Raw genomic sequence first — 25,978 nt, 5'->3', positions numbered from 1 at the left:
GTAAGGGCCTTTCCTTTAGCTAAGCCATGGTCATGTAAGTTCCTTTAGAACTGGTCCATGAACCTGAATATAGTATCCAACATTCAGACTATCTCTCAGATCTTATTTTATCAGCAGCTGTGTATTTTTTAAAGATTTTATTTATTTATTCATGAGAGACACAGAGAGAGAGAGAGAGAGAGAAAGAGAGAGAGAGAGAGAGAGGCAGAGACCCAGGCAGAGGGAGAAGCAGGCTCCATGCAGGGAGCCTGACGCGGGACTCGATCCTGGGTCTCCAGGGTCACGCCCTGGGCCGAAGACAGGCGCTAAACCACTGAGCCACCCAGGAATCCCCAGAAGCTGTGTATTTAACTCATAATTGACTTAGGCTTTTTTAATTTCATTCTGTTATACTATATTTTTTAAAGTATCTTTCAATAGCTTACTCCATTTATAAGCAATCACCTGTAAAACAGTATATTGGCCTATAATGACTGACAAAAAAGGTTAATTATTGTGACTTCTCATCATTAGTGACAAGCAAGGACTGGGGACTAGCTGCATATCTAGAGAAATATGCACTATATAAATCAGTTTTTAAAAACAGAATGAATAAGAACAATTAATGTTTTATTATAAAGCATATCCTAATGAAATAATTTTAAAGCAGAATAACTTCAAATCAGAAAGCTTGATTTATATCTGCAGTGTTTCCTCCTAAATAAGATTATATGAGTTAGCCATGCATTTGATGGCAAATAGTAAAAGATCCAACCAACAGTGACTTCAACAGCTAGAAGTTTAGTTTTATCCTGTAACCCTGTGTTCAGAGCAGCCAGTCAGATTGGTCATGCTGCTCCAGGATGCCATCAAAGGCCCACCTGGAGTCCCGAGACTCCTCCAGTGGTGTGCTGCCATCTTCAACACTTGCCTTTGCTACTAGTGGTTGTGAAGGCTACTACACCTTTACAGGTAGAAAGAATGGGGAAGAGGAAAGACCAACAGAGCTTTCTCCTAGAGAGGCTTTGATGTATTCAGGAAAGATATGTCCTAGGAAAATTTCTCTCCATTGCCTTGGTCTGAATGTCCTCCAACTCCCTTGCTCCAACCAGAAGAGAGTCTTAGAAATTGATTGCTTTTACCTGTATGTAATTTCTTGAATTAAGTAAGGTGAGGTGTTTGGTAGTTTGTTTTGTTTTGTTTTGTTTTTGTAAGAATGATGGGAGAATGGATAATCTCAGAAAAAAGGAAATCTTTCTTAACCAAATTTTAAAGGTTATGTTAATAGGTATATAATGAAAACTGTTGATTTTAAATGGTATATCTTCTATTTAAAGACGCAAATAATAAAATGCAAGCGTTTTATGTTTTTCCTATAAAAGCTAATATAAAGTAAGAAAAATTAGTGGTAGAGGAATATTAAAATTATTCAGTCTAGTCATTTGGTGTTAACCTACAATTTTTTTTTTTTTTTTAGTATGAAATAAGGGTAAGGTCTAAGGAAAGAAAAGTGCATACAGTTTTTTCACTAACTCATTAACTGTACAACAATAAATGCTAGAGCCCATATAAAATATTATGGAAATATCCAATTTTATGTTATCCTTAATTGTGCATTCATACAAGGAGCTTTTTTCCTAAACATATTCTAGTTTGAATCTCATCACAGATTAAAAATGTACTTCCAGTTGATGGTCCTTTATCTACAAGGTATTGTTAAATCATATCCTCCAATAAGCTGTAATTACTCCTACTTGAGGTGTGGTGTGGTGGGTCTACTGAAACTTTAAATCATATTTAAAAAGTAATTTAGTGTATTTTTTAAAAGAGAAAATACGTAATTCATTTAAACTCTGTGGTGTGATTCATATAATAATAGAAGGGCATGGAATAAAGAAGTGCCCTGTAGAGGAAAGTATGATTAAATGTTCCTGCGAGTTTGAGATCAAGGCAGCCGATTGTGATGAAGTGTCACTTCATGAGGATTTTAAAAGATGAATAGAGGGGATCCCTGGGTGGCTCAGCGGTTTAGCCCCTGCCTTTGGCCCAGGGCATGTTCCTGGGGACCCGGGATCGAGTCCCACGTCGGGCTTCCTTCATGGAGCCTGCTTCTCCCTCTGCCTGTGTCTCTGTCTCTCTCTCTCTCTCTCTCTGTGTGTGTCTCTCATAAATAAATAAATAAATAAAATCTTTAAAAAAATAAAAGATGAATAGAAATTTACTCAGCACCAAGAGCAAAGGCTTGAAGGACTGAGGCAGTGTGGTATCATTTGGTAGCTGTGTGTCCTTTTTTTTTTTTTTTAAAAAAAAGATTTTATTTATTCATGAGAGACAGAGAGAGAGAGAGAGGCAGAGACACAAGCAGAGGGAGAAGCAGGCTTCCTGCAGGGAGCCCAGTGTGGGACTCGATCCCGGGACCCCAGGATCACGCCCTGGGCCAAAGGCAGGCGCTCAAACGCTTAGCCACTCAGGGATCCCCTAGCTATGTGTCCTTCTGTAAGGAACACAAAATAAGAGATGGAGTTGTTGGATAATGAAGATATTCTTTGGGATGAGTAGAATTCTGGACCATTTTAAAAATTCAAATATATATGGTAAAAATTTTTATCTTAAAATTACCAGCTTCTGTTGTTATTGCCTTTGTGCTTTTTGTCAAAGTACCTACACTAGTTTAGCTATTTTGCAAATAAGAGAATTTCCCTAGTTAATTCAAGGACATTTTAAAAAATACTCAGGTTATAAACATACTTAACTTGTTCTGAATCAGTCAGATAACCTCTTTGGATAGCTTCTAATACATATAACTAGTACCTTTTATTTATAGAATTAATGATCATATTTATACATTACTGTCTTATATAGTTATTGTCAAATGAAATTATCTTTTCATATAGGAGACAGGTATCTTGCTCTGAAAAAAAAAGTCTCTCAGTATTTTTTCAAACAAAACAATTCAGTTTTTTTTTTTTTTTTTTTTTTTAAGTGGAGAGGATTCCTGGATCAGCCTATGGATTTTCAGATAAACATTTTTTTTTTTTCCTACTAAATGAGTTGTTAAGATGAAAATGCTAATTCATTTTAGGGAGTCTTTCTGTGCCAAAAAGTCAGCATTGTGCTCTACTGACATGTAGTGATAGTACAGTTGTAGTATATTGATTATGATGTGCCAGGAAAGCGCTTAAACTCATTAAAATATGCCTTTTGTTTACTCAACAACGTCCACATGAATTAGGCATTATTTTTCTCATATTTGTGGATGAGGACACAATTTGAGAGTACTTGCCTTTTATATGTCAAAGTCTTCATTTAATCCTTGTGAGAAAAGCCAAGATACCTACATTATAGGTTAAAAACTGCTAGTAGTACAATATATTCATTTTTTCCTGCCATTATGAAACTATCTGTAGAGGCACAGCTGGTTAAGAAATAAGTTTTGCACCTTGTCTGATTCTACATGTCTTTCTATTTTAAATTTCTAAATGTCCTAGATATCTCAGGACAATTTTGTTGCTATGAAATTTGTCATTGTTTCCTAATTAGCATAGGATTTATATATATTTTTCTCCCTATTTCAACCCTCACTTCCTTTTCTTCCTGGCAGTCCATACTTTCACCCACTGGTGTTTAGGTAAATGAATTCTAGACTTCAATGGACTCTTTAGAAACATAAAAACATCTTACAGGGTCATATTTTGGAATAGGATTCAAAAGATTTGTGGCTTTAATCATTTTTTTCCCCTTTGTATCATCACTTGGTTTGAAGTTTTTCCTGGACAAAATACCAGACTGGCATCCCAAGTAACTCATTAGCTGTTCATCGTTGCATTATTTCATGAACTGCACATCAAAATTCAGTATGTGGCTCTGGGCCTGTGGAAAACAATCGGGCAAGATATCACTCAGAAGCATTATGTGATCTGTATTATTTACAGATCACTTGAAAGCACTAGGGGATTAATCAAGGATGGAAAGTACAAAAACACATTTAGCTTTTATCAGTAATTTACTTTAAAAGTGGAAAATAAATCAGATGTTTAGTGCATTTCCAAGAAATAGAGGCCAAGTCAGCCCAGCACAACATTGGAAAAAGGAAACAAATGAAAATTTCAGTACTGATTTTTGGTTTAGCCTATTGCTGCTATGTATGCCTTTTGGTTTTCAAAATCTGTTTCCTTATACCAACTTAAACTAGCCAGTCTACCTATGATAAAAACCCATTTTGAGTATCAAAACATTTTATTTTTAGCAGATTCCATTTTACCTTTTCTTTTAATTGTAGAATTAAATTTATTTTTTTTTTTTTAGTTATTGTATTATAACTTTTACTGAATTGGCTATTTTAAACCCAATTGTTAAGTAATTTTTTCTTACTCTATATTAATTGTAAGTTTAAATTTAAAAACCATAGATTCTTACTTTCTGCAAAATAATCTACAGTGTTTTGCTTTTCATTGAGATATAATAAACATTTTGGCAAACTGTCAGCTTTGTTTTCATTGTCCCTTTAAGGGAAAAAGTGTTTTTTTTTTTTCAGGAAAATAAAATATAAATATATCCTTCCGAATATTTTTATCATTTTTATTTTAAGTGGAAGCTGTTTTAGATGCCTGGGGAAGCTTGAGTCAGTGATACCCACCTGTGCTGTCTCAGGTGAATGCTTGTGTGGTAGGGAATTGCACAAAAATGTCTTACTGTCTTGCATTTTAAAGCTGAAGCTCAAAGCTGAAATTACTAAATGATATTTGCTGTATATAAAGGAGGTGCTGAATACCTTTATGTAGGATTTTCCAAAAAATAGCAGAACTGATTCAGTTACTATTAACGCCCATTGCCAACTTCCATTTTGAAAGGTATTATTGAGACTGATTAATGTGAATGTCAGCCTCCTGGGGAGTTCGCTCTCCTGGGGCATTTGTCCACCGCATCCCATAGAAGATGGCTGAGGGGAAATCCTAATGAGAGTTCCTAGAGAATTTGGTACGTGTCTATCCCTCTTGCAGTTCAGTGAGCACAAATGAATATAGGGAAGATTCTAGTTTCAGGGGACCGGAAGCTTATGCAAGATGTGGTTTAATTATATTCCTCTTTACATTAGTTTTGTGAATTTTACAAAGTTTTTGATTTGATCTGAACACATTGTTAAGGCTCTTTCCAGAGACTTGGAAACGGCCGTGCAAGAGGGGAGGGAATGATACAAAGCTTAAACTTCCTTACTTTTATGATACAACCACCTCTAATTTAAACTCATATTTGGTTCTCACTGACTGAATTCTTGGGATTTCTTGGAAATTTGCTGGCAACAGCCAACGTATCTCGCATTTTGCATGGTAAGGGTGCCTTCGTTTGCTGGAGGCTGGGCTGCATCCATCCTGAGGCCCTCAGGGGAATCCTGCCCAAGAAGGCTGCCTGCTGGAGGGGAGGGGAATCTAACAGAAGAAAATCTGGAATGATTTCCCGTGGTCTGAGATTTCTTTCTTTCTTTTCTAAAGCTTGTTTATTTTAGGGAGAGTGTGTGTGTGTGAACAGGGGGAGTGGCAGAGAAAGAGGGGGACAAGCAGATCCCAACTGAGTAGGGAGCCTGACACAGGGCTCAGTCCCCCGACCCCTGAGATCATGACCTGAGCCGGATGCTCAACTGACTGAGCCACCCAGTCTTCCTTCTTGCTAGCAAGTCATTATATCCCAGCTGCCTGCCTCAACAAAGAAAGTGAATTTGTGAAATACCAGTCATAAGAAATGGTAAGGTGCCTCAGTCTCCCCCCTACACACACACACAACATACACATACACGTGTCCTATAAAAGAACCAGCAACTAGTGACTGCTAGGATGGAGAGCAAGACAGCCAGTGTTGGACAAGCTGCAACCCGGAGGTGCCAGTGTTTCTCAGCTCTCTCTCTACACCCAACTCCCACTGCCCTTTCCACTTCCACAGAAGCAGCAGACACAGAGGGTGAGGGAGGAGACCAAGAGTGAAGGATCCCACCACATGCCCCTGCTGATGTGGATTGAAAAAATTACATATGAAATACAAGTTATTTTATTTTATTATTATTTTTTTATTAGAGTTCAGTTTGCCAACATAGAGCATAACACCCAGTGCTCATCCCGCCAAGTTTGATTTTAGATGAGAACGAACCATTTAGGAGTAAGAGTGAATTGTTACCATCAGTAAAGGACTGCTCTTGACCCCAAGGCTACCCAAAAGCTGAGAGGTTGTCATTTACTGAAGAAATGAGATCCCATGGACTGAATTGGAAAGCAGGAAAATGGGGAAAAAGATGGACATTTTTCTCATCCACAACAAGTCAGGCGGCTCAGTACACAGGTTCCATTTATGTTCAGTCAAGGGGTAGTGACGGGGTTTAGCTCGCTAGACTTTGCCCCCTTGTTGTGGGCCTGGCTCCAGGCCCCTGGAATGAGCACCACTGAGTGTTCCTGTTGACACAAACCACCTGAGATTGCAGGACAGTCAGCCTTACAGGGTAAGAATAGGTTAATTATATGGCAACTTTTCTCCCAACATGAAGGGAAAACCCTGGAAATACACTTAGTAAAATCTTACATTATTCTGTTTTCAGCTGGGATGTAGTTAATTAAATTTGCTTGAATTATTGATGCTAGTACAAACTGTTTTTGAATATTAAGAAGGTTAAAAGTGGAACTAGGCATATCTAGAGACATTGCCAATTGTTCTGAAAATTTAATTTTTTCTTTATATGTTATCATAGATGACTTCATTTAATTACCATTTTAATATTTATTTCTTCAGGATTGTCAGAATTTCTGAAGAAAGTCCTCAGTGGTGTATATTTCACTTTTTTTTAATCCCCATTAATATCTAATATCTTTGAGAAGAAGCAAAAGAGAACAGAACTGAGAAAATTTGATTTTGAGTGATTGGCTTTGGCCTGTTTCATAGAAAGATATTATGGTGTGGCTTAAGCAGTTTTAGCTAATTTGATACAATAAAATATGTAGTAAGTTCAATTTTGGATTTTATATTATAATTCTTGGCTGTAAGAAAAGGCTTCTATGTTTCTTTTAATGCTCCAGGGTACAGTGTACAATGTATTATTATGACATTAGTTTCTGGAAACTCAGTGACTTTTGAGTGTTTCTTGGAGTTTGTTCGTTTTGTTCCATCCTTTTTTTCTCTCATTGCTGTAAGTTATATATGGTTTTCCTGAACTTAGCATAACATTGGTTGGTATAACAAATCACAAACCTAAGTATTTCAGCACTTGTTGCAGTCATTTTAATGTCTAGAATCTGAGTCTATTTCAAAACAAAGAGAATCAAACCTATAAGGGATCTCTTACCTTCTTGCCATTGTTTCTTGCCTTTTCAGAGTGGGTGAAAGTGACAGGGAGTCACTAGTCCTAAGTAAGAAAAGCAAGAAAACAGAAACAAGAAGACCTAACATTGGATTCGGCTTGTGGCTACCCTGGTTTAACTTTTCTAGTACTACTTTCCTACGCTGAGGGTTGACAATGGGTATATTTAATGAAGCAATAGGAATTGTAAAGGGTGATGAATGTGGGGAGAAAAGAACAGATTCTTACTTTCTATTTTTATTTTTCTAAGATTTTATTTATTTATTTGAGAGAGAGACACAGAGAGAGAGAACATGAGCAGAGGGAGGGAGAAGGACAGGAAAAAGCAGACTCTCCACTGGGCAAGGAGCTCCACGCCAGGCTCCACATGGGGTCGATCCCAGGACCCTGAGATTGTGACCTGAGCTGAAGGCAGATGCTTAACCAACTGAGCCCCCCAGGTGCCCCTAGATTCTTACTCTAAATTATAGATCCATGAAAGAAAAAAAATTCAGTGAAGCAAAGATGGCCTAACAGAGACAAGGTATACTTTCTCACCTGACACATCTAAAAAAGAACAAACTGTATTAAACAAGTTTCAGGATGTTGACTATCAGACGTGGGAGGGCAATGATCCCTGAGAGGCAGGAGACAAATGAAGTGAGGCCTACGACTGCTCCTGCTCACTGACTGCAGTTTCCAGACTGTGGACCAGAGAGGGGGCACCCGGGTGAGCCTGGAGGTTTCCCTCAGGTGAAGGAAAGGATTGGGAGCCCAGAAGGACCAAAGGGGCTATTGCTCATGAGGAAGAATGCCTGAGAGAAGAGAGCTACAAAGAGTTAGAATTTTGGAAATCTGTGATCTTCAACTGATGAGCTTGAGGAAGCTACCCAAGGCTAGGGAGTAAATCACTCAAAGGGATTAAGAGAGAACAATAGCTGAAGTCACACAAAGCCAGGGAGAATTCTGGTTCACACCAGCCCAAGTAGAAAACCCGTAATCCGTGGGGCCTTGGGTAGGATATTCAGTATTGGCAAGAATGCACACAAATATACAGGATAGTACTCAAGCTATAGGACTCAGGCTAATACTTCAAGATATAATCTGCCATATATGCTTTGACAAATGTGTTCTTTCTGCCCTTATTTTGATATTTGAAAAATCAGCATTTTCATTTGTGCTCGGCAACTGATTAATATGGCATGATGATGTCATATAAGCATATATAGGAGTTTTCTTTTCTGTAAATAGACATTTAGGTATAGAAATGGAAAAGTCTGGCAGGTGGTAAGAAAATTTCCTTATAGGTTTTCCTGAGAATGAAATCAAGTAAAGTTGGGTAATAAGGGTTTCCTGGAGTGAAGGAGCAGTTGAAGTTGACTCACCTTTGGTACTCCTTATTGCCTTTGGTGTATTTTTATTACTGCATTTGTTTTTACTCATATATTAAAAAGGAGAAAGGACGATATATTTATCTCAGTGTCTTTCATTAGAATTGTATTTAGTAGCTCATATCTCATTAAAACAGTCAGTATTCATGATTTTGTTTTCCTCTGAAACACTGAGTAAGCCAACGAGCAACCACACTGGGTTACATTAGTGCTTCTCACCTGAAACACAAATAGAAATTTATATTACTCTTTTACCTTTTAGAAATAAAGCAAATAACTGCTAGATTTCTCTCATTTTCTTTTGATTTCTTGAGAAATCTAGCATTACTTCTGATATTGGAGTGCTGAATAAAGCTTTATAATCTCATTTTTCTTAGCCAGTTTAGATCTATGTATACACACATGCTAAAAACCTGAACAGAATTTGCAAATCACAGGCTTTATCTTTATTTAAAAAGTCATGTGATTTTTAGGGGTATGTATTGTTAAATCCTCATACTCCCCAAACAAAGCAAAACAAGCAAAACAGCTATATTTACCCTTATGAGCTTTAATTATAATGGAAACCCTTCTGAGATCACCATCTGGCAACCTGTGTGGTGGGTTTAGTTTATTGTATTTGGTACCCATAGTTTTAAAGTAATGCTTGGTATTTCTTTCTCCTCCCCTTGTTTCTTCTTCTAACACTTCATAACTTGGTGAATCAAATACAAATGTGGATTTTAAAACTAACTCTTAAAAAGTGAGATTTCACAATATCAGACTTGCTTTTTATCAGGAAGCTAAATAGCATCTGTCTCCTGTACCCGGGGCATCCTCTCTTTGGGTTCCCACAGTTCTCACATAGCTGGCTTCACTCATTCGTGTTACCCACCTGTTTGGCACATGCTTGAAGTTTGCAACCTCTACTTTAGATACTAAAGCCGCAAGTGCACTTTCAGATTCAGCCTGGCTGTAAAACAGCTGAAGACTCTAAAATCCTAAAAGCCAAATTTCTTGTCTGATAGAAGTGAAAATCTAATGGGAGTGAAGATCCAAATTCAGCAATTCTTGAATGAGCATGAAGTATGTTTTAGTGAAGGATATCTGTTTCTGGACCATCAACTCCCCATGTAATTTTGTTAATTATAGATTGTTGTCCATTTTCAATGCCGGATGCAACCTTTGTGTTATCAATTTTCATTATCAAGTCTTCGTTAGAGTATTGTTAAAACAGTAGGAGAGATTTCCTTATTGTTTTTCTTTGACTCTGCACTGTCATGGAAATTATTTTTGGTTATGGCCTCTGTTATTATTTTCCTTATTGATCATATGTTCCCTGTTGTTGCCAATAATTAAAAAAAATACCTCCTGGTCTCTTGGAAACGAGCTCAATACAGATTTTACCTCCTATCCCACAAACCAGTATGTTCATTTTTGTAATAGAGTTTTAGTAGTAAAACTACTTAATGGAAGCCATTCTTCATTAAGGAGGTTGGTTTTATTTTCTGCTTAATAGTTTGTTGCTGTGTTGGTGACTGATGCTTTTTTAGAGAGAAATTATAGAATTCTGATGTCACGCCCTAGATGAGACTTTCCAATTTTAGCATCTGTCCCCTTGGCACATTTCCTGGTGTTGACAGTTGGGTAAGAAGACACCCCTGGGTTTTATGAAGTCCTCCTGCTACAGATGGTGGGTTTTTGCTTTTAAAGAGTCGGCTTTAGTATTGACTCTTTTTAATTTTCCTATATTTTTCGGTGAAAATTTTATATAACAAAAAATGGCAACTTTCTCATCTAAAATCATTTTACTGTGGCACACGATATAAAATCAAAACACAAATTCTGTGTTGTCAGAGTCTACAAGTTCTGGCTCTGCATTCAGCTAGACATAAAATAATACAAATTACAAATAAGATCAATACAAAACACTTCAGTCATCTTTCTTGAGCTTTGTACTAGGTACCACATAGCTGAATATTTTACTCAGTACGACACTGCTTCTTAGAAAATCCTGTAACTGGAATTAATGTTGTACTACTGTTTCTAGAGAGGACTACATCTGTACTTTCTGAGAAAAAAACAGCTTCAATAATCTAGAAAGTCTTAGGAAATATTTATTGAGCAATTATGTGCGAGTCCTTATTTTAAGTGTTTTCATGTATTATTTAAACCTCTCATCACCTTGTGAGGCAGACACTGGTACCATATTTTATATATATGGCAGATGACCTGATTGTCAGAAGTTAAGTACTTGCTTAAAACCACACAGCTGGCTAATGGTGCATCTGAGCTAAGAACCCTTGCAGCCTGACTCTAGGCCACGTGCTGATAGGAAGCATACTGCACTGCTCGGTTACCTCCAGGATTCTATGAACCTGTCTTGGGCCACATTTGCCTTATTTCTCCTACAGAGGAATAATAATATACTTTGTTTAACTTTGTTATATCATTCTCCAGTCTTGTATTTTAATAGAAGTTTTGCTTCCTCTCCGTTCCCAATTCAGGCTTTTTATTTCTTCATTTGATCTTTAAATGGATGACAAGGAATTGATTATGTTAAAAATTATGAGAATTCAATCATTTTATTGATATCAGGACATGTATTTTCTTTGTTAAAATCTTCTGGTTATGGAAGTAGCTAGACTTGGATAAATTTGAGCAAAAAATTTTATTTCCCAATGTCTATATGGAAAATCATAGCTGAAAATGTAATTTATAGTATTGGCTTGAGATTCAAAATGGCATGTGACACGTAGGAGTTTAAGCTCCCCATCCTTCCCCGAACTTCACTGAAAAGGCAGAAAAATGTATGTGCGGAGAAAGGAGGCTGCAAGAATCCTGGTAAGCAGGAAGCATATACACCCAGAAAATAAGACAGTTTGATAAATTTCTAAAATGTGTTCAACAAGTGGGGTGAAGGAGAAATCAGAGCAGAAAAATTTAAAACAAAAATTGAAGCTGAAATTGGCTTCAGAGCAAAGAGACATTGTTCACTATGGAACCACAACAGATTTCTTCCCCCCCAGAGAAGAGTCTGCTAAAGCATTGGTCCCCTTGGGGCCCTCTGCTCCTCTGCTGACTTCAGTGTTTGTGACCTTGGTAAACCTAGGAGAACAGTTGTTGAGTCTAAACGAGAATTTCCTTGTTCTGGTTTGAGGGAAAGAGACTAAAAGAAGAGCAAAATAAAGCTGGCTGAAACCTCAGTACTTCACCTCTGATGACCAGAGGTACTTTCCTGTTTGAAGGGGGTTCTTAGACTCGTTCATGATGTTTAGCATGACAAAGAAATGAATCCGTTAGGAAGAGGAAAATATTACAGCAAATGGATAGACAAAGGTATACCAGGCAAAAGGAACTCAATGATTAGAAAATATCAGGTAATAGATAGAGACTGGTGCCTTCAATAGAAAAACACAATTGTCAAAAAAGGTACAGTATGTTAGATGATAGTGCTGTTGCCTTTTAGATGACAAAATAAAAAAAGACTCAAAAACAAATATAAAAGAATAAAAACTATGAAAATACAAGGGCAATTTGACAAATCTACAATGATACAATATTTCTGTCCAAAGTAATAAACAACAGCAACAACAAAATCTAATTGGCATATAAAGGATGTTATCACAAAGGTTAGAAAATTCAGTTTATTAGATGCATTGTACAGTGACTTGTACCTTACTAAGAATAACTTTTTATGGATATTTGCAGACATCACACATACATTAGGTCATGGAGAGAATCCCAGTGTATTTCCAAAATTGATGCTCATTGGCCACATTTCTTGCTACCGTGAAATACAAGTAAAAATTCAGAGCAAATGGGGCACCTGGGTGGCCCAGAGGTTTAGCACCTGCCTTCGGCCCAGGGCATGATCCTGGAGACCCGGGATCGAGTCCCACGTCGGGCTCCCTGCATGGAGCCTGCTTCTCCCTCTGCCTGGGTCTCTGCCTCTCTCTCTGTGTCTGTCATGAATAAATAAATAAAATCTTAAAAAAAAACCAGAGCAAAAAGATATGTTCTTTGCCTCCCTAACCCGAATCTATATCTCAGGAAGGAGCACTGAACTCCAAGCTTGATTTGTTCAAATGGGCAAGAAAATTGATGGATTATTGGCAAGTCTAAGGGAAGGAGGGAGAGAATACACTGTGCGAAGTGCTCTTGGGAAGAAAGGTGAATAGCAATCCTGACATCAGCAACAAATCCAATAAGATGAAGAACGCGTAGTACAATTGTGGAATCAAGTTTGCTATTCACAAGGCACACTTTCATGTCACTTGTTGGTTCTATTTAACTTACTTTGAAGTCTTTTAAAAGTGAAATCACAAAGGATTTACTGAATTACTCATTTCAGATTATAAAGCTTCCTAAGGGAAGCTTAGGAAAGACATTTCTTAGGAAGAAAAGCTTAGGAAAGCTTTATTTAAAGACATTTATGTATTGCAGCATATCTACAGATGACTTTGTCCTGAAATAACATTGCTTTAATGAAAAATACTTGAATATATTCAGATTACAGATTGGAATCTTTTATTTGTGGTCTTTTTTGTCATGAGACAAAGTTTCTGTGTCTATTAAATTACTGATAACTATATCCCATAGTTATTTATAATTATAGATTTCTAGAATAGCTTTATCTTTGCTAAAATGATCTATAAAAAGTACATATCTGCAAAGATAGGCTTATGTATATGACAGTTAAAGTCATAATTTTTATAGCAATGAATCTAAGTACCATAAATAGATATGTGATAATAGTGTGAGTATGCTGATGAAAGGGCTTAGAAATTAACATGAATACCTCTTAGGTTCTTTATAGTATTGAGCTAGAGCTAAAAAATCAAAGACTCAGTCAACTGCTTTACAATCATGATGATTCCTCATAAGGACAGTTTTCTCATTAAATTTCTTACTCAGATTTGTAGTGGAACTATATTTGATATTTCCACTAGGAAGTCTAGTATTTGGTTTAGGTTCAATTCAGCTGAGTCCACAAGATCTGGATCTGGGCAAACTCATGAATTTCATAGGCATTAATTAGAATACTCATTTAAAAAAGCATATTTACTGTTTAAAAACACAAAATTATATTTTAAGGTGGGAATATGATGAATGTAAACTGTTTTTTTTTTTTTAAGTTTGTAAGGCAATTTAATTTGTAGGATACAAAAGAAGCTTTAGTCAAATATCTTATAACCTGAATATCTTTTTTAGCCTTGGGAACAAGACTTAAATTTAGACTTGATTTTTCTGCTTCTTTTTTTTTTTCCTTTTTACAAGCAATCAATGTCTGTATTCTCATTTGCTCTTTATAAAAACGCTATGTTTAAAATCTTCTAACTTTATCAATGGAGAAGCTGAGAACTTCAACGACATTCAGAAACTTGTGCAAAGAAAGGTACATAGTGAGTCAATGTTGGAACAAGTCATAGTGCTATACCGCTGACCTGTTTATTCTTGAACTTGATGTTCATAATGGCACTATTTATAATATACTTTTTTTGTAATTTTACCTTTATTACATTTTTAAATCCTTTTGACAGATTTGATGCAATGCTTTTCCCAAGTACTATTTCTTGGCGGGTCCTCCATAAATATTCGTCAGTTGACTTCTGGTTCAGATTGGTCCCTGGGTAGCTTTGTCACATGGCAGCTAACCTGTAACCAGTGAAAATGGAGAAGTGCCATCAGGAGTAAGGTAGCCAAGTGCTTGAAACTCCTAGGCATTTTCATTTTCCTCTTCCCTACGTCTGCTTTTTTCATAGCAGAAGTGTTGAGCCATGCTGAGAGTAGCTTGGTGTTAGTCTCCCTGTCCTAATTAAAATACCATGCAGTATCTTTTAACTCAGTAGCATTTTTCTGAAACATTAGTCATCAGATGTACTCTCCAAATCTCTAGGGGAGTGTGTTTGCCTACAAAGGTGCCTTTCTCCAGCATCCCAGACACCCACTGGCATTTGAGGTCTTAAAGGAGTTACCCACTTCTCGTGTTTGAATAAAATCTGTGAAGTTTTTCTTGTTATTTCAATAATGGATGGTGATGCTAATTCCCAACATTTAAAAAATTATTTTATATATCATACAGTTTTCATTGATTATATGGATATATGTTTGCTCATCTAATAAATCAGTGAACTGTTAAAAAAAATTTCAAGCAGAAATCTTAAAATTTTGGTTTAACCTTTTGACGGAGACCTCCTATTCTTGACCTTGTTTCCGACTTGGCTTTTTCTCCTGATCTGCCTCCTTTAGAACAGTCAGCTCTTCCTTTCTGATTACTTCTTTCATTTCAAGCATTTATTGTGACTCTATCCTGTCTTTTTACTCTGATTAACTCAGGCAGAGTGACTCAGTAGAAAGGGTGTGGGCATATTTCTTGCCAATTTCAGGGCCAATTAACATTTTTGAGCTTTAATTTTTTTAAGTAAACTTTTTGTTTTGCAATAATTGTTGATTCATATGCTCTTATAAAGCCATACAGGAGATCCCCTGTACCCTTGACCATGTTTCCCCTAAGGGATATGCAAATACAAAACCACAGTTCAGTATCACAACAAACTGACACTGGAACAGTCAAAATACAGAACATTTCCATCACTACGTGGCTTGCCCATTTTGCCCATTTAGAGCCATCCCTGCTTCCCTCCCACATTCTCCTTTTCCATAACAGCTGATCCACTAACTTGTTCTCTAATTCTCTAATTTTGTCCCTTCAAGACTATCATGTAAATAGAAGCATACAACATGTAACACCTTATGATTTTTTTTCCACTCAGCACAATTCTCTGGAAATTCATCCTGATTGTTTTACGTTTCACTAGTGTGGTTTTCTGTTTGTTTGTTTTTGTATTGTGAGTACAACCTTGTGGTATCAATCTAGCACACTATGTTTAACCGTTCACCCTTTGGATGATATCTGAGTTGTTTCTATTTTTTAGCTATTATGAATAAAGCTTCTAATAAATATTCATGTATTTATATATGAGTAGAAATTTTTAAAAAGATTTTATTTATTCATGAGAGACAGAGAGAGAGAGTGAGAGAGAGAGAGGCAGAGACACAGGCAGAGGGAGAAGCAGGCTCCGTGCAGGGAGCCCGACATGGGACTCGATCCTGGGACTCCAGGATCACGTCCTGGGCTGAAGGCAGACGCTAAACCGCTGAGCCACCTGGGCTGCCCCATGAATAGAAATTTTTAATCTCTCTGGATGACCAAGAATGCAAACATAAAGATATATGTTTATTTTTTTTTAACAAAGTGCCAACCTCTTTTTCATAATGTACCATTTACATCTCTGCATCTTTGCTAGTATTGGTATTGATGAATTTTTTTATTTTAGCCATTCCCATAGGTGTCTCATTGTGGTTTTAATTTGCATTTACCTACTGGTTAACTGTATTGGACTTATTTACCATCTGTAAACCTGTACATCCTGGGGCACCTGGGTGGCTCAGTGGTTGAGTCTTAGTCTTTGGCTTAGGTCTTGATCCCAGGATCATGGGATGGAGTTCCCGTGTTGGATTCCCCAAAGGGAACCTGCTTCTTCCTCTGCCTCTCTCTCTGTGTCTCTCATGAATAAATAATAATAAAAAAATAGATCTGTATATTCTTTTCAGTAAAATGGATAATTTCCTTTCCCCATGTTCTAATTGTAGTTTTTAAAATTTTTGAATTTTGAAATTTATCTATTCCAGACACTAGTTTGCAGATATTCTTTACAGGGTCTAAAGTTTTTAATTTTGATGAGATCCAATTTATCAACTTTGCCCTTTGCAAATGGTGTTTTTGGTGTTGGGTATAAGTCCTTTCCCTAGCCCTAGATCCCAAAACATGTCTTCCATTTTTTTTCTAACAATTTTTTAGTTTCATATTTTACCTTTACATCTTTTATCAATTTGAATTAATTTTCGTATAAAGTATGAGATTTAGCTCAAGATTCATTTTTTCGTGTGTGACACTGGATGTTGAATTGCTCTAGCAGCATTTATTGAAGGGGCCGTCTTTCCTCTGTTGAATTACTTTGATACCTCAACTGAAATTGGGCATATTTGTGTGCATCTGCTTCTGAATACTCTATTTTATTTCACTGATCAATGTAAAACATCTTGCTAGGATTTTAAAATAAATTGCTTTAAACCTATAGTTAAAAAAAAGTTAAAAAAAAAATAAACCTATAGTTCAATTTGGAAGATAATTGAGATCTTTATTATTTCACATCTTCCAATTCAGGAACAAAGTATGTCTCTCCATTTATGTGTATCTTTGATTTATTCCATCACATTTTGTAGTTTTTTAGCATACAGATCCTGTATATGTTTTGTTAGATTTACTTCTAAGTATTTTTTAATTAATCACAAATGCTTTTTTTATTTGGGTATTTATGTGTTCATTGCTTATATATAGAAATAAAATAGATATTTTTATATATATATTCTACTGTGATATAGACTGAATGTTTGCATCACCCCCCATATTGAGATCCAACCCCCAAAAATGTGGTCTTTGGAAGGGGCCCTTTGGAGGTTGATTAGCAGTAGTGTCCTTAGAAAAGAGACCCCAAAAAAGCTCTGCTACCCCTTCTGCCATGTAAGGACACAATGAAGAGATGATTATCTGTGAACCGGGAAGTGGATCTACACCAGACAATAAATTTGCTAGTGCTTTAATCTTGGACTTCTTAGTTTCTAGAACCATGCGAAAGACATTTCTGTTTGTTTATAAGTTGCTCGGTCTATAACAATTCTGTTAGCAGCCTGAATAGACTATGACATATTGTTGTAACCTTGCTGTACGCACTCACTGGTTCCAGGAGGTTTTTTAATTTTTTTTTATTTGTTGGATTTTTCTATATAGAAAATCATGTCGTCTATGAAAAAGCACAGTTTTATTAATAAGGTTTTTTTCTGATGTGAATGAATTTTATTTTCTTGCATAATTGTACAATTATGTTTCTTGAGCCTCTAGCACTCCATTGAATACAATTTATTGGTGTGGACATTTTTTTTTTTTTTTTTGAGAGAGAGAGAGAGAGAGAGAGAGTGCATATGAGTGGTGAGGAGAGGGGCAGAGAGAGAGAGAGAGAGAGAATCTCAAGCGGACTCCCCACTGAGAGGTGCCAGATTTGGGGCTAGAGCTCACAACCCTGAGATCATGACCTGAGCTGAAATCAAGAGTTAGATGCTCAACCTACTGAGCCACCCAGGAGCCCCTGGTGTGGACATTTCTGCTTTATTCTCCTTTTTAGAAGCATTTAGTTGTTTGAACATTAAATATAGCATTACATATAGTTTTTGTAGACTTCTTTATAAAGGTGAAAAACTCTCCCCTCTATTCTTATTTTTCTGAGTGTTTTTATTATGAATGGGTATTTTATCAAATACTTTTTCTGTATCAATTGATTAATTTTTCTTTTTTAGTAGGCTAATATAGGATTATATTGATTGATTTTTAAATATTGAACTACCCTTGCATTCCTGGAATAAACCTCACTGGTCATGGTTTATAATTCTTTTTATATGTAGTTGCATTTTATTTGCATATATTTGTTAGAGATTTTGGCATTTGTATTCATGAGGGATTTTGATCTGTAGGTTTCTTTGGATTTTACTGTTTTTGTTTTGGTAATAGGGTGATAACTAACTTCATAAAATGATCTTTTCTGGAATCCCTGGGTGACGCAGCAGCTTAGCGCCTGCCTTTGGCCCAGGGCGCTATCCTAGAGACCCAGGATCAAATCCCATGTCGAGCTCCGGGTGCATGGAGCCTGCTTCTCCCTCTGCCTATGTCTCTGCCTCTCTCTCTCTGTGACTATCATAAATAAGTAAAAATTTTTAAAAAATGATTTTTTTTCTTTCTCTTCTATATTTTGGGAAGGGATTATTTGGAAATTGGTATTAATTCTTTTAAAAATATTTTGTAGAATTCTGTGGTGAAACCAGCCTGACGATATCTATTTTAGGAGTTTTTAACTAGGAATTCAATTTCTTTACAGCTAGAGTATTCAAATTTTCTATTTTCTTTTGTATTAGTTTATTTTATTATTGTTTTTTAAGATTTTATTTATTTATTCATGAGAGACACAGAGAGAGAGGCAGAGACATAGGAAGAGGGAGAACCAGGTTCTCTGTGTGGAGCCTGGCGTAAGACTTGATTTCAGGACCGCAGGACCACACTGAGCCGAAGGCAGATGCTCAACCACTGAGCCATCCAGGCATCCCGTTAGTTTATTTTTTTAAGGAATTAGTTCATTTTATCAAAGTTGTCAAACTTTTGTCTGTAAAATGTTTGTAGTATTACCTTAATAACATTCTAATGTCTACAGGGTCTATAATGGTGTCCCTTGTTTCGTTACTGATATTGGCCATTTGTATCTTCATTTTTTGTTAGATCTTGATAAAGATTTGTCACTTTTATTGATCATTTTAAACAAAAAGCTATTTGTAACATTTTTTTTTAGTTGTTTTTATTTTTTCAATTCATTGGCATGTGCTCATTTCTTTTTTTCTGGTTACTTTTTTTTTTTTTTTTCTTTTCTTTTTCTAGGTCCTTGAGATAAGGTACTTTGCTCTTTTCTGATATACGTATTTCCTGCTGTAAATTTACCTCTAGCATTGCTTTAGCTGTCTTGGACTACGTAAGATACATTGTATTTTTTATTCATGAGTTCAGTGTACTCTTTTGATTTTTCTAAAACTTCCACTTGACCCATGAATTATTTAGAAGTTTGTTGTTTAATTTCTAAGTATTTGGAAATTTTCTTGTTATCTTTTTTTAAGATTTTATTTATTCATATGAGAGAGAGAGAGAGAGAGAGTGTGTGTGTGTGTGTGTGTGTGTGAATGAGAGAGCACAAGCAGGGGGAGCAGCAGAGAAAGAGGGAGAAGCAGACTCCTCCCCACTGAGTAGGAAGCCCAGTGCAGGGCTTGATCCCAGGATCCTGAGATCATGACAGGAGCTTAAGGCTGATGCTTACCCGACTAAGCCACCCTGGAACCCCTCCTTTTATTTTCCCGTCACTGATTTCTGGTTGTGGTTGGTGCACACATGATGCATGATTTCAAATTTCTCCGAGTTGATGAGGTTTGTTTTATAGCCCAGTGTATACTCTATCTTGGTATAGGTTCTGTGGGTCCTGGAAAGGAATGCAAATTTTGATGTTGATTAGTAGAATATTTTGTAAATGTTGATTAGATCCTATTGATTAATGATGTTTCTAGTTGTTCTGTATCCTTCTTACACTTCTCTGTAGTTATTTTATGAATTGTGGAAAGAGGGGTTTTGGAGTCTCCAACTATAGTTGTTAATTTGTGTATTTCTCTTTTTATTCCTATCAAATTTTGTTTCATGTAGTTTTCTTTTTTCTCTTTTTTTAAAATGTATTTTTCATCTATGCTGTTTGTTACATACACATTATGAGTTGTTATGTCTTCTTGGTGGATTGGCTCTTTTACCATTTTTTAATATTCTTTGTCCCTGGTAATTTTTATTTCAATTATTGTGTTTTCACTTACAAAATTTCATTTTGTTTTTCTTTATATTTGCAGTATGTCTGCTGGGACTTTTCCCATTTTTTAAGCATTTTTTTCAACTGGTCATTCAAACATTTTTAGGATATATGCTTTAAATTATTTCTCAGATAACTAATATATCTGCTTCTTTGTTTTGGTATCTGCTGGTTGTCTTTTATCACTCAGTTTGGGACCTTCCTGGTTCTTGGGATGACTAATGGACATTTTATGAGACTTGGGTTCTCACTCACCCTATCCTGACATCGGAGTGCCCTCCTTACTGTTAGGCAGGGGTGGCAATCCTGTCCCCCTACTAGGCCTCCACTAATACGTCCATGGCTGGGAAGTTTAGGAATGCCACTTTCTTGCTCCCCAGGTGGCTTCTACTGACTCTATGAGCTGAAGGGGTTGTCATGGTTACTGATGAAAATTCTTTATTTCGAGTAGGCCTCCCTGACATTATGACACTACACTGTGACACTCTCACCACCATCACAAAAGAAGGAAGGAGGAGGGCACCTTGTTACTACCAACTGGGGGTAGAAGTCCAGGTTCCACATGTGGTCTCCCCTGCCAGCAAGGGCGATGGTGGGAGGCATCTACTCAGTTTTCTGTGAGACCTCTCTAGCAGTAAGTTGGGGATAATTTGTTAGCGTCCAGTAAGGATGGAAATCTAGGCTCCTCACTTAATATTTGCAGATGCGAATGGGACAGAACAAAAGTTTTTCGGTGGTGTTTGACTCTCAGTCTTGGTGGACTGCCATTGTCCTTGTCCTTTGGCTAGAAAAAGCAGACTTTTTGGGGGGCTTTTATATCTGTGCCCATTGGAGTTTCTCAGTTGCCAGTTCTTTACTTCAAGTCTGGAATATATGAAGCAAAGAGAAAACTCACTGAATTGGGGCACCTGGGTGGCCCAGTTGGTTAAGTGTCTGCCCCTGGCTTGGGTCATGATCTCAGGGTCCTGGGATGGAGCCCTGAGTCTGGGCTCCTTGCTCAACAGGGAATCTGTTTCTCCCTTTCCCTCTGTCCCCACTTGTGCTCTCTCTTGCCCCCTCCCTATCAAATAAATAAATAAAATCTTAAAACAGAAAATAAAGGAACCAACACTGATTTAGTTGCCATGTCTTACTTTGGTCATTGGGATTCCCTGCCATTTTGACTTTTTCGGTTTCTCCAGCTTTCAGGGTTTTTTTTTCCTTTATATATAGTGTTTAGGATTTTGAGTTATGTTCAACCAGAGGAACAAGGATAAGTATATCTAGTCTGAACTTTTTTTATTTGTAAAATGTATTTAGTCTAATCTACTTGCTGGTTGCCTCTCAGGGAAATTCATGAAATTTTTGATTCTTAGACAAACATACTAAAATGATAAAGGCGTGTACTAACATTGCTTCTGTTATCGTTACTGGTGGTAAGGATATACATACATACAATATATATATGTGCGTATATACACACATATGTATATGTTATATATAAGTATATATATTTCAGAAATTTATTTATTTTGAAGAAGATCATAGTGGACACAATGTTCATAAAGGCTTCTGAAGCAATATAGGAAATTAATAAGCTGCAAACTCTTTCCTTGGATGTTTTGTTGCTATAACTTCCTGGAAAATCATTGTGAAATACATTTCCTAAGTAATTACACCATAATTTTTATGGGCAAGTTTTTATCTAAATGAGCAATAATAGCACATTGTTCAGATCATAGCAATAAAATCTAGCCTGCCTATTGTAAAATGACAGTAAGAGGCTTCTAACAGGCAAAATACTTCCTGCTGTTGCTAGTGAAAGAACAGGGAAGCCCCAGAACATTATTTTTTGTATGATAAGTGCTATGTACCAAACTTGTAGTACTTTTTCATTGCTACTTTCACTGGTACTGCTTTAAAGTTGTACTATAGTCTATTAAGTAATAAGTGAACTGAAAATAATGTCTCTCTTGAGAAGTCACTATTATACTTATGAAATATATGCCTTTTGCACTATTAACAGTTACTTCTTTTACTCATTTATCAGTGTGATTAGGGCAATATTCTCTAGTTCTTATAGAATTATTTGCAAAATAGAAAAGTTGTGAGAGATAAGACTAAAGAATTCTTGGGAGGAAATTAAGAAAATTTAATTAGTATTCTACTTCACTTTTTCTTTTGCTTATTTTTTCAAAATAAAACATAACAAGGTGTGTTTTTAAGAAGAGGACTAGTATACAATATTTTTTTTTTCCTGTGGACCATTAAACAAGGATGAATCTTAGCTGTTTCTGCTCCTATTCTGGAAAGCGATGGAGTGAGGTGGTAGGGCACAACATTAGTGTTTCTAAAATAGCTTGAGTCTGTTTTTTTTTCTCTTTCTCTTTTATGTGCTAGAGATATAGCAACCTTTCAGATAAAACTTTTGTAAAACATAAAAATATCTTTGCATCTTAGAAGTATTATATCTTACCTTGATTGTTCCCTTTAAGAACTGAAAAATAGAGATGCCTGGGAGGCTCAGTGGTTGAGCATCTGCCTTCTGCCCAGGGCGTGATCCTGAGGTCCTAGGATCGAATCCCACGTCGGGCTCTCTGCGTGGAGCCTGCTTCTCCCTCTGCCTGTGTCTCTGCCTCTCTCTCTGTGTCTCTCATGAATAAATAAATAAAATCTTAAAAAAAAACCCTGAGAAGTAGAAAGTTCTATGTGGGTTTTCTGTTAGAGGCCATTTTTTTCTTTCAGATTGTTATGGAGTATGATATGATTTAGTAAGAGGAAGTGAAGAAACAATTCTCTGTGACATTCCTGGATACCTGGTACCCTTTGTCCAGTGACTTGGAACCAAACACATTCAATTGTAAGATGTAGGTTAGAATAAATATGAATGCGGGGCACCTCGGTGGCTCAGTCAGTTAAGCACCTGGCTCTTGTTTTCAGCTTAGGTCATGATTTCAGGGTTCTGTGATTGAGCCCTGCTTCTGGCTCCATAGTCCATGAGGAGTCGGCTTCCCATTCTCTCCCTTTGCCCTTCCCCCCAATTCACACACACACACTTTCTCTCAAGTAAATAAATAAATAAAAATTTAAAATAAAAAAATAACAATGAGTGAATCGAAAACTATGAGTTATACTCTGATTGACAGATTGCTTAGAAACCTATACTTTTCTTCAGTCAGATATATTAGGAAAATAGAATAGGTAATGACATGCTCAAAAAGCAGTGATAAAATCTGAATTTTTTTAAACCAAACTGTCAGTGAAACACTGATAGATATACTAAGAAAACAGAAATTGCATCATATGATGTTACGAGATTAGATATTTGGTAAATATACTACAGATATGGATATATTAACAATTATTTGTCAGCTACTTGACTTTTCCCTTGCAATAGTGAAAAATGAAATGGTTTGCAAAGCACTTTATAAGTTTCAACTGGCCAGATTCATTGTAGTGGAGGACTATTAATATTTCCATGATTCAACATTAGCAGAGATCATTTTCACTTCATTTTTAAAGATACCAGATGTATCGCATGATAAGAAATCACTGCCTTCATTTTTATTTGGAATGGGCAGTTGGTGCAGTGAATTGTGTCCACAGAGAAGTCAGACTGTTCTTATAGAAGCTATTGATTTGTGTAAATTATCATCTAGGAGTTTAGTCACTGAGCATTACTTCCTAGATTCACTGATAAGTCAGAAACCTTTCAAATGCATTTAGTTGAGACCAAGTAGCCCTAAAACATTAAGGTTTTCTCAGATATCTACTTTAGTAGAGGGTCTTTTCCATCTCCATGGAAAAGTTAGATTTGCTCAAAAGTTTCAGGAAATCTGCCTCATTGTGGTTCATGAAGATGGTGAATTTGCCAACGCCTGGGAGGTAAACCAGTTCTCTGTTGACCTCAGCATTCTACAGGTGTGCTGTGGACAAAGAGTCAATGCAAGTTTTGGTTGTATCTGATCATCATAATATTGCATAAATGTAACTCAAAATTGTTGAACTCTGTGAGGATGTAACTCATTTCAGAAGGTTATGACTCAAGATAATTTTGTCTTTTGCTTTTCTGTATATTAAACTGTGCTTGACTACTGGTTTTGTCACTTAGTTTTATGACCTTGGCAAAGAAATGTAATTCTCTGATACTTATTTCTCTCATCTGTAAAATGGGAAGAGATTATTTCTGAGGGGGTGGTGATAGTGTGTATTAACCACTAAATAAATATTCATTCACTTACCTTTGTAGGGACTTGAAACTGAAAATTATGCTCTCCAATTAAAATGGTACATTTCCATTGCCAAGAGACGGAGGCTGAGGCTATCCTCTCTGAGAGCTTCTACCTCTAAGTCTGAGTCCAGTCAAAAATGAGATTTTCTAAGAGTGACAAAATAAATAAGATCAGACAAAAAAAATGGTACATTTCCAGAATTATCTTTTTCTTGTAATTCCCCCATCAAACAATATCTTTTTAAGATTTAATTAGTTATTCCAGATAGGGGCAGGGGCAAAGGGAGACGGAGAGAATCTCAAGCGGACTCCCCACTGAGTGTGGATCCCAAAGCAGGGCTCAGTCCCACAACCCTAAGATCCTGACCTGAGATGGAACCAAGAGTAGGATGCCCAACTGACTGAGCCACCCAGGTGTTCCTCTTCCATCAAACAATATTAAACTATTGACCTATATAAACATTATGTACAACATAGAAATGAAATAGGTCCATGTAAAAGGCTTTTTTACATTTTATATGAACATACTCATGTTATGGTGCTATAATTAATCAGGCCATTAATAGAAGCTTTAGCTTTAGTAACTATAGGTTTTGGTTATAAGCTTTGCTAATTCATAATAATATTGTACTGCTACTATTGCTAATATGTTTAAAATATTTATGTTGCAGGGCACATGGATGACTCAGTCAGTTAAGCGTCTGCCTTCAGCTCAGGTCATGATTCCATGGTCTTGAGATCAAGCCCTGCATTGGGCTCCCTGCTCAGTGGGCATTCTGCTTCTCCCTCTGCTTCTCCATATCGGCTTGAGCTCTTTTTTCCTCACTCTCTCTCTGTCAAATAAATGGATCTTTAAAAAATATATCTATACTGAAGTCTTAGATAAAACAGATATATGTAAGCCATGGAACTTTAAAAAAATTGATGTTTTGTTATTTAATATAATGGATGACTTATTTCAAAACTGATTAGAATTCTTTATCTATGGCTGTCTTTGAATTCTTATCTTGAAATTATGCCCTCTATTAGAATAGCTTCTGAACTGTGGCATGATTCCATTATTTCATGTCAGTCATAAATAGGTAAACACATAAGCAACAACAAAAACACTATTTATCATCAATCTTATAGTTGCTATATCTGCCATATATAACCTTATTACAAGATAGAAATAACGGGACATCTGGGTGGCTCAGTGGTTGAGCATCTGCCTTCCGCTCAGGTTGTGGTCCTGGGGTCCTGGAATTGAGTCCTACACTGGGCTCCCCTCAGGGAGCTTGCTTCTCCCGTATTTACCTTTATTATTAATGTTTCCCTTAATTGATTTCCAGACAAAGAATATGTCCTATATTATTGGTATCCAGTAAGCTATAGTATACATCTTTATTAAGTGATCCTTTCTGTATATTAATTACATTTCACTGTAAAAGGTTAAAAGACTAAGATGATCTCTCATAAGACATCACAAAATCATAGAATTATATCTCCCAGTATACAATAAGGGACTTCATTATTTGCTTCTATTATATTAGTTTGCTTGGGTTGCCTAAACAAAGGCCAACACACTGGGTGGTGGAAACAACAGAAATGTATTTTTCTC

General features: G+C 36.4%; 1 protein-coding gene and 1 long non-coding RNA gene across 5 annotated transcripts in view; one reads left to right on the top strand and one right to left on the bottom strand.

The window, feature by feature from the left end:
- The window catches only part of KCNJ3 (potassium inwardly rectifying channel subfamily J member 3), a 141,510-nt gene that overhangs the window by 28,142 nt on the left and 87,390 nt on the right, over positions 1-25,978 (top strand). The window lies entirely within an intron of this gene.
- LOC140624577 (uncharacterized) lies at positions 12,316-20,580 on the bottom strand. The gene is made up of 4 exons (XR_012024052.1): positions 20,424-20,580; positions 19,638-19,796; positions 14,178-14,322; positions 12,316-12,629 (listed from the first exon to the last, which is right to left on the bottom strand). It is a non-coding gene; the product is annotated as an uncharacterized lncRNA (long non-coding RNA).

Source organism: Canis lupus, chromosome 34 (assembly GCF_048164855.1).
Source record: "Canis lupus baileyi chromosome 34, mCanLup2.hap1, whole genome shotgun sequence".
In the NCBI taxonomy this organism is placed as follows: domain Eukaryota; kingdom Metazoa; phylum Chordata; class Mammalia; order Carnivora; family Canidae; genus Canis; species Canis lupus.
Note: the sequence above shows the minus strand (reverse complement) of the source record. Positions and strands in the feature narration are given on the sequence as shown.